General features: G+C 42.4%; 1 long non-coding RNA gene across 3 annotated transcripts; it reads left to right on the top strand.

Moving 5' to 3' along the window:
• Window positions 1–794: 794 nt before the first annotated feature.
• Window positions 795–6661, top strand: LOC119277436. Of its 3 annotated transcripts, XR_005137106.1 has the most exons (6): window positions 795–1060; window positions 1130–1443; window positions 1527–1629; window positions 4976–6104; window positions 6329–6377; window positions 6606–6661. It is a non-coding gene; the product is annotated as an uncharacterized LOC119277436 (long non-coding RNA). The 3 variants fall into 3 exon arrangements; XR_005137105.1 differs by having other exon boundaries at window positions 1527–6104; XR_005137107.1 differs by lacking the exon at window positions 6329–6377 and having other exon boundaries at window positions 1527–6104; window positions 6606–6643.
• Window positions 6662–8514: the final 1853 nt, after the last annotated feature.

Raw genomic sequence — 8514 nt, 5'->3', positions numbered from 1 at the left:
GGGTTTATGAAAGATGGGCCCAAAATGTGGCTGGCCCACCTGTCATACAGCCAAAAGCAGGTGCAGTTCAGGCACCGGAGCTTAGTCCGTACTATAGTGTGTGTGTGTGTGTCTATATATATATATATATATATATATATATATATATATATATATATATATATATATATATATATATATATATAAACTAGAGCCTCAGCGCTTGTTCGCTAGGATTTGCACTCTCCACACTCTCGCCGCACTACACATATATTATACACGCTGGAGGCTCAGCGTTCCTTTGCTAGGGTTTGCTATATTCACAGTCTCTCACCCTCTTCACCAGATCTAAACAACACTCTGTTGGCCTCTTGTCTCTCTCTCCCCCCTCACAGCTGGTGAAGGAGGCATTCGGATCCCGTCACACCGTGAAGGGAAAGAGGTGCATCGTTCACTCTATCGCCTTTGGTGAGAGACACTACTGGAAACAGGGTTTGCCATCAGCCAGCTCTTTGCCATCTGCCAGCTGATGGCAAAGAACGTCTTTGTCATCTACTTATAAAAAACAAATGGCAAAGAACATGGTTGCCATCAGCCAATTCTTTGCCATCTGCTAGTGGATGGCAAATAATCTTTGCCATCTGCCAGCAGATGGCAAAGAGGTTGGCAAATCCTGTGGTCGTCAAGAGTGTAACGACATACCAGCCCCACCTCTTTGCCATTTGCCAGCAGACGGCAAAGATGGCAAAGAGATGGGACTATCTCCCTCCTTGCTAAAAAAAGCAAAGAGTAAAAAATTAAAGAAAAGAAAACCCCCAGCCTCCCTAAAAAAACCCAGCCACCCCGAATAGTCTCAGCCCACTCCCGTGTGTGCTGGATAGGGTTCCCCGCCATCCTCACCGATCGCCGCCGCCGCCCTCACCGGTCGCTGCCGCCGCCCTCACCGGTCGCCGCCGCCGTCGGTTTCCCCTACATGGCCGGAGGATAGGCCATCCCGCCGGTCCATTCTCGCCCCACCGCGAGGGAGGAGACCGACCAGTTGCGCCTCCCCGCCGGTCGCCGCCAGCCACCCCAAGCTATGGTGAGCCCCTACGCCACCGCCCTCTCTCCTCTCTTCCCCTACTCCCTCACCTATCTCTCTCCCCCGCAGACGTACCCCGCCGCCAGGAGGCCAGGAGGCCGCCATGGAGGCCCGTCCCGAGCTCGCCTCGCTGCTCCTCCGGTGACCCTCGTTGCGCCTGGATCCGGGCGGATCCGACGATTCCCCGACGCGCAGGCGGGCCGGCACACGGTGCTAGGCGAAGGAGCCTTCCCATGGCGGATGAATCGACTGTAGTGTGCAGCAGATAGGACAGATGTAGTCGTCCATGAGGCTGCTGGCGGATGCTGTGTGGAGGAAGGACGGTCCCCAGAACATAATGCAGTAGTCGCCCACTTAGTACTCTGATTGCTCGTGAAGGCAAGGTCCCCAGAACATAATGCAGTTTGCAAATCCCGTCTCTCCTTTTACAGGCTTTTCTAATTGTTCATTTGTTCGTGAAGGCAAGGTCTTGCGTGAAGGTCATCCTCCTACATCGCTGTGTCAGGCACTCTGATTGCTCGTGTTGATCGGAGTTAGAAAAGAGGAACCCAGATTTTTGTCCGTGAACTGTAAGCAGCAACAAAATCTTGCAATTTCTAATTTTCTTTTCTAGCCATCTACGTGATTCAGGTGCCTGGTTCCGTGCCCTCCTTTGCATTTTTTTAATTCAATCAGCAGCGTTCTTAGATTCTTCTATCATATGTTTGTGTGCTAATTCCATGCCTTGCTCCAGTAACTAACAAGACTACTCTTAATTTACCAAGATGTCATCTAGAATGTATCCATCTGCTAATGACTTGATGGAGTCATAGAAATGAGCTATTGACACTTTTTTAGAATAGATGCAACTGCTTGTAATTCTGAATAATTAGCTTTAGTTACTGTTAAAAACAACCTGTGAAAAATTTCTTGACTGGCCCTGCTCACGAGAGCCGAAATCCCTGGGCCCCCGAAATTTCTTGACTGGCCCTACTCACGAGAGCCAAAATCCCTGGAGGCTGGAGTGGTAGATGATCTCATGCGACAGTGGGTTGAAAGTGAGCTAGATGCTCGTGCCGTCGGTTTCGAACGCGTGCTGCCGGTCGGCTCCTTGTGTCCTCCAGTGGCTTCCATTGAGGTAGGCTTTGTGGAGGCATGTGTATGGGTTGTAGTCTAGTCGTGCGTCGGTTCTCACCAGGTTCATCCTGTGGCATTTCTTGGAGCAGATGCAGTCGACATGTATGCTGGGAGCATGCTAATGGGGGCACCTAAAGTGTTCGACGGAAAGGCTATCATATTGGTGCTTTACCATCTCACCTCACCACCACGTGAGCAAAACCACCTACCAGAGCATCGGGGTTGACTTGTCTGGTTTTAGAAAGTAGAGGGGATTAAGATCCCAGTTTTAGAGGTCAGGGCCTCAGGGGGCTATGTGGCCAAAATGTAATACTTATGGGGCCATATACACTTTTTTCTTAAATCTAATAGGTTTCTTCCTCAGTGATATCCCAAATTATCCCACCAAGAAAGATGGCCGCGTCGTCCTGGCCTGCGCTCCCGGCCACCCAGCGGGATGTCCAGGCTGTCGTTGCCAAGGACGTGGAGCTGCACTGGCCTCTATTGGCGCACCGTGCCCAATGTCAGTGCTGCCAATATTGCTTATTTGATCAACTTCGGGTCTGCAATAGTTTAATTAGCACTTTTTAGAGATATAGACTAATCAATACAGTAGCTTAATAACTTGTAATCACTAGGGCCAATTAGCTGATGGGAGACAGGGAGAACGAAGGTTGACGAGGCTTAGCCAGTCTGCTGACAGGAAATACAATAGTGATTTCGCAAGAGAAATGGAGGTGATGGCTAGGCTCTGGCACGACAATGTAATCCACCTCCTTGCTTACTTCAGTGAATGCGATGAGCGGATACTCATCTATAGCTATATGTCGAACAACAGCATGGATCTCTGCTTATACTTCTATATTTTTTCTTGCCTATGCTCAGAATTTGGATCACAATAGTAAATAGATCATTAGGTTCTCTTCTATAATTGTTGGTTGTTGTTGTTCTGTGCTCCAACACATACGAGCAGCTCACTGTTGCACGGAGATAAGTTTCATGCACATAATTAAAGTTCCGGATAACCGAAGTACAAATCTGTAAATACCTTTAGAGAAAGCTTGTATGCTTGACATGCTTGACCATGTAAAAGCTCATGCATGAGTAATTATATCGTCAGATTATTCTTTTTATCTGCAAGGTGAGCTTCAAAATTCTGTAAACTAGCATTTCCAATAGTTCAGAGCTGCCACTTTACTTTCAGTATTTCGGTGGATGATCTCTGTTTAAATTCCTAATACAAGTAATGCACTCCGGCAAGTTCTATTTATTTGTGTCCTTGCTGCCAATAGATGTAATTTTATCGCGAGCACCCAAGTACAGCAACACTATTGTCGTTCATTATTGTTGGCTTATGCCCTAGAGAGAAAATAATTAGCATTTACCTCTGTGTACCGGACTGTAGTTGTACCATATGCCTATTGTATCATTTTCATCCTTGATAGATGCAGCGAGTAAATTGTCACTGAAAAATGTTGTGGTTGCAGCGTTTGTTTTGTTAATTCTGCATTCCTTCCTTTATGAGAAAAATGTTACTTCTGCGTTAGTTATATGTTAAGTTTCTCTATGTACAATTCTTGTATTGACTTCAGATTGTGCATATGTGGAGAAGCATGTCTGCTCCCAGTGGAGAGGACTTTCAGAAAGACAACTTAGACACTTGCTTTAGCATTCACGTTTACTATTTTTGTAAAAATATTCATACGTGTGTTTGAATTGTTTTTAGTAGCTGTCTTTATTACTCTCTATGATTGAAAAAAAAAATCGGAGGCTGCCTACAGCAAGTCCGTTTGTCATCAACGCCTTTCTTTGCTTGGTAGCTCCACATCCAATCTTTCAAGCTACATCCATATGTAAGAAAGTTACAATTAATCCAGTACTAATAATTTTGTACGTACGTATATGCGCACTCACCCCTTCTATATACATATGATTCAGGAGCATCTTTTACTAGCATTTTGTTTCATTGCCCCATACAAAATGTATGCAAGTGATGTCTATTGTTTTTTCCTTTGTCTAAATATACTACAGAAGCATGTCTTGAATAAAAGCTGGTTGGCGTCGTTGCAATTGCCAAATGTGTGTGGACGTATTTTTCATCTTCCACATGTTCTGTGTCGAGAGCAATGAGAAAGCTAGGTAGGGAGAACAACAAGTCTTCTGCAAGGTGAAAATTGAGAAGGAAATATTTGGCTTGGATGACAGGGTTCATCGGCCGGAAACCATATGTTTGATTTTGCTCGATAACTACTTAGCAACAATATGGCATCACTTTGATTGATATCTTGGTGCATCTTTTATTGTTCAGTAGGCTCCACTTATTGATTAAACATTGTCCACCCGATCTTTTGTGACTCACTCCGTAGCGTAGCACGGGCATCTTGCTAGTTAGTACATATATGCCTTGATCAGGCTTTTCTTCCTTTGTGTGTTACAACGAACCGTGCCAACATTTGTGAATTGTGAAAAGCATATATAGCTGTGCTATAGATTGAAAAGCTAAGTAAACAAAAACAATCAAACTTCTTTAGGCAATAAGAAATCCAATTAGTAAACAACAAAGGAATACAATTCCATAGTTCCACGAATAACCATTGCAGAGGTTTGATTGTTTAGGCAAGCTGCTTACTTCTCTCCGCCATTCGTCCGAGTAGATCAGTTCAGTCTGTTTGTTTATTATTAAGTACTTGATGTAGCTAGCTTTAAGGTTTCCATCTGTTCTTCATTCTAGGCTAACAACTAATTTATGCTTTTTTTATATAGGCTATAATTTCCAATATTTATGTTTGCTATATATTTATTTTTTTCCTGAACATATAGCCAGACGTTAGGAGTGAAGGGCTCCAAGGTGGCACAATGGTTTACAAGAAAACATCCAAATGGAGAAGAGCAAAAATCGCTAAGGCTGTGTATCTTTCTCACCTGCTCTTTCAAACATAATAATTCTTTGTATTATTCCCCTTTTTATTTGTTAAAGCACAATTAATTATCGGCGAGAATGTAGGGGCAACGGAACATTTCATGTCTGACATGCTATTTTGGTTTGAACATAGCTATATTAAGTAAGTTACTCTGACCACATCGATACCGATGTTGTATGTATCAAAAGTCATCCTTCTACGTGGATTAATAAAGAAGGATGAGATGGTCACAACTAACACTTTAGCAACATACTAAATTCTACACATTGCCATTGCAGAGGTTTGATTGTTTAGGCAAGCTGCTTACTTCTCTCCGCCATTCATCCGAGTAGATCAGTTCAGTCTGTTTGTTTATTATTAAGTACTTGATGTAGCTAGCTTTAAGGTTTCCATCTGTTCTTCATTCTAGGCTAACAACTAATTTATGCTTTTTTTATATAGGCTATAATTTCCAATATTTATGTTTGCTATATATTTGTTTTTTTCCTGAACATATAGCCAGACGTTAGGAGTGAAGGGCTCCAAGGTGGCACAATGGTTTACAAGAAAACATCCAAATGGAGAAGAGCAAAAATCGCTAAGGCTGTGTATCTTTCTCACCTGCTCTTTCAAACATAATAATTCTTTATATTATTCCCCTTTTTATTTGTTAAAGCACAATTAATTATCGGCGAGAATGTAGGGGCAACGGAACATTTCATGTCTGACATGCTATTTTGGTTTGAACATAGCTATATTAAGTAAGTTACTCTGACCACATCGATACCGATGTTGTATGTATCAAAAGTCATCCTTCTACGTGGATTAATAAAGAAGGATGAGATGGTCACAACTAACACTTTAGCAACATACTAAATTCTACACATTGCATAGTAGTAGAATTTTCACTACGAAAAGAAACCCTGAATTAGTTTTCAAAATTATAAGTCATGGCTTTCAAAGTTTTAATATGATTGTTGTTGCTATCTGCCATGTCGCAAACGTCGGCCGATGCACACCATGTTGCGTGCTGTTCTGCGGTTTCTGAGGTACTCTCTCTCTCTCTCTCTCTCTCTCTCTCAAAATGGTAAAAGAACTCATACTAAACGGGAGGGTCTACAATTTTACTACCTGACATGAGTTACCACTGTATTTTTCTTCTTCTAATTACAACATGTAGAAATGTGTGTTAAGAGTTCAATCATATACAAAGATGCCTATATGTTGTTTTTGGTTTTACCTCCATAAAACTAAAATGGTTCTCTACTAACAGAGAGGCAGTGGATATGTGCTTCTCAATCAAGGAGCTTTTGTCAAACCGGGTATGCAACCATGCACGTTGTAGTTCATACTATATGGAATTTACTTTCAATAGGAATGTGTGTATGTTGCTCCGGTGATAGTAAGCATTTGCATTGTTTCAATACATATCACAAGTCCTATTTTACAGATATAAGTTGCATCATAATAATCTTCACATTTTAGTTGCATCATAATAATCTTCTTCTTCTAGTCTTCTTCTTCTAACTTTCTTTTTTCCCATTTTGTAGATTTGCTTCAGATCACGGAAGCTTGGGTTGATGGAGTGCTTGTCTTTAGCTTTTGTTTTGACTTTGTGAAACTTGCTACCTATGATGAAACTGTGTAATATTGATGAAACTATGTATATGTATGAATGAAACTTGCTACTAATGGTAACATGTGTTGGATATGTGTTCGATATATATGTGTTCATGACTATTGGTAATATGTGTTGAATATGCTATATTGGTCACATAAATATATTTGTGTTTGATTTTCTGTGAAAATGAATTGATATAAGAAAAAACAAAATTAAATGGGGCAATATAGGCACTTTGCCATCTGCTGGCAGATGGCAAAGAGCCTGAAGCCTTTGCCATTTGCTAGCAGACGGCAAAGTATGTCGTTAGCCTTCTAACGAGGCTAACCCCGTTAAGAGGCTTTGCCATCTGCCAGCTGATGGCAAAGGCACAGGCTCTGCCATCAGCCAGCAGACGACAAAGAAGCATTTGCCGGCAGGGTTTCAGACAATTTTTTTGCCATCTGCTGGTAGATGACAAAGCCTTTGCCATCCACCGACCATGCCTTTGCCATCTTCCATGGCAGATGGCAAAGTGCCAGATTCCAGTAGTGGGAGGCGATCCATTGCCGGCTCCGATGTTCTCTTTCACCTAGCGCCTGTGCGAGAGGTCCACCGACCCCTTCTTCCTTGCTGTCGTACATAGTGTGGGCAGATCCGGCCTCCCTCCGCACGCCTTGCCACATCCATATGACCCTAAGGTATAAGTTTTTTTGAATTCGTCATTGCTCTAGCTGCATGCGGATCTTTTTCGATTCTATAGTCGAATCTAGGTCTTGGTTCAAATAGGAAAGAAGGGTGCGGTGGGGTGGAGCATGAATCTAGGACGTGGTTCAATGAGGAAAAGAGGGAGGGAAAAGTAGTATAGACTGGCTATCAAGCCACTTTGTTGGTCGAAAAGGGAAAGGGGGGGTAACCCGAAACTGGGGGGTCGGGTAGTTTATGCAGGACTAGATTTGCTGCCCTCACATAGGAAAAAGGTTCAAAGAGAACAAATATGGGACCAACGCAGATATGTTGCTTGGCTACATATTCCGCATCACCCATTTATACGTGTGAACGCACATGGTGCTGGCATGTCCCATGTCCCATACAACTATTTTGGTCTCATCCACATGATGGTGCAGTGTGCTTTGAGATGTTGTGCTACTTGTTTTGGTACTATTTTGGATAAATGTTGAATTGAAGCTATTGAACTGCTGTCTTTTACCATTAAGTGAGCAAAAATTGTTCCAACCCAGACATGATGCTTGTTGCTTTCTTACACAAAACTCTGCATCACCCCCTTTATAAGTAGATGGAAGCACATGGTGTTCTTGCGCCCACTCTCCCCTTGAACTGTTTATGCTTTTTGTTAATCTAATGCTGCTGGTAAAATTAAGAAATGCCACTCGCAGAATTAACTACTAAATCTTAGTTCAAAACTGCAACACTTGTTAGGGATTGGAGGAATTACCATTTTTGTGGCCGCATGTTTCATCCTCCTTTATTGGCCAGTAATTGTTTCCTTTTTTGCCTCTGTTAAAATAGGGATATCTGTTCAACTAGTTGCTATAGCGAACTTAAATGTCACACCGACAACTTTGCTTGATTTCAGTGCAACTGCACAAAACGAGATTGGATTTCCTATTCATGTTGGTAGATTCGTATTTTATCTTGGTCATCTCATGAAAGGTCAGTACAGGCCTTCATCCACATGATTGTGCAGTGTGCTTTGATATGTTGTGCTACTTGTATTGGTACTGTTTTAAATAAGTGTTGAATTGAAGCTATTGTATTGCTGTCTTTTCCCATTAAGTAGTGAACAAAAATGGGACCAACCCAGACATGATGCTTGTTGCTTTATTACAACAAACTCT

Source organism: Triticum dicoccoides, chromosome 3B (genome assembly GCF_002162155.2).
Source record: "Triticum dicoccoides isolate Atlit2015 ecotype Zavitan chromosome 3B, WEW_v2.0, whole genome shotgun sequence".
NCBI classification, from domain to species: Eukaryota; Viridiplantae; Streptophyta; class Magnoliopsida; order Poales; family Poaceae; genus Triticum; species Triticum dicoccoides.
This window is presented reverse-complemented; position numbering and strand designations above follow the sequence as displayed.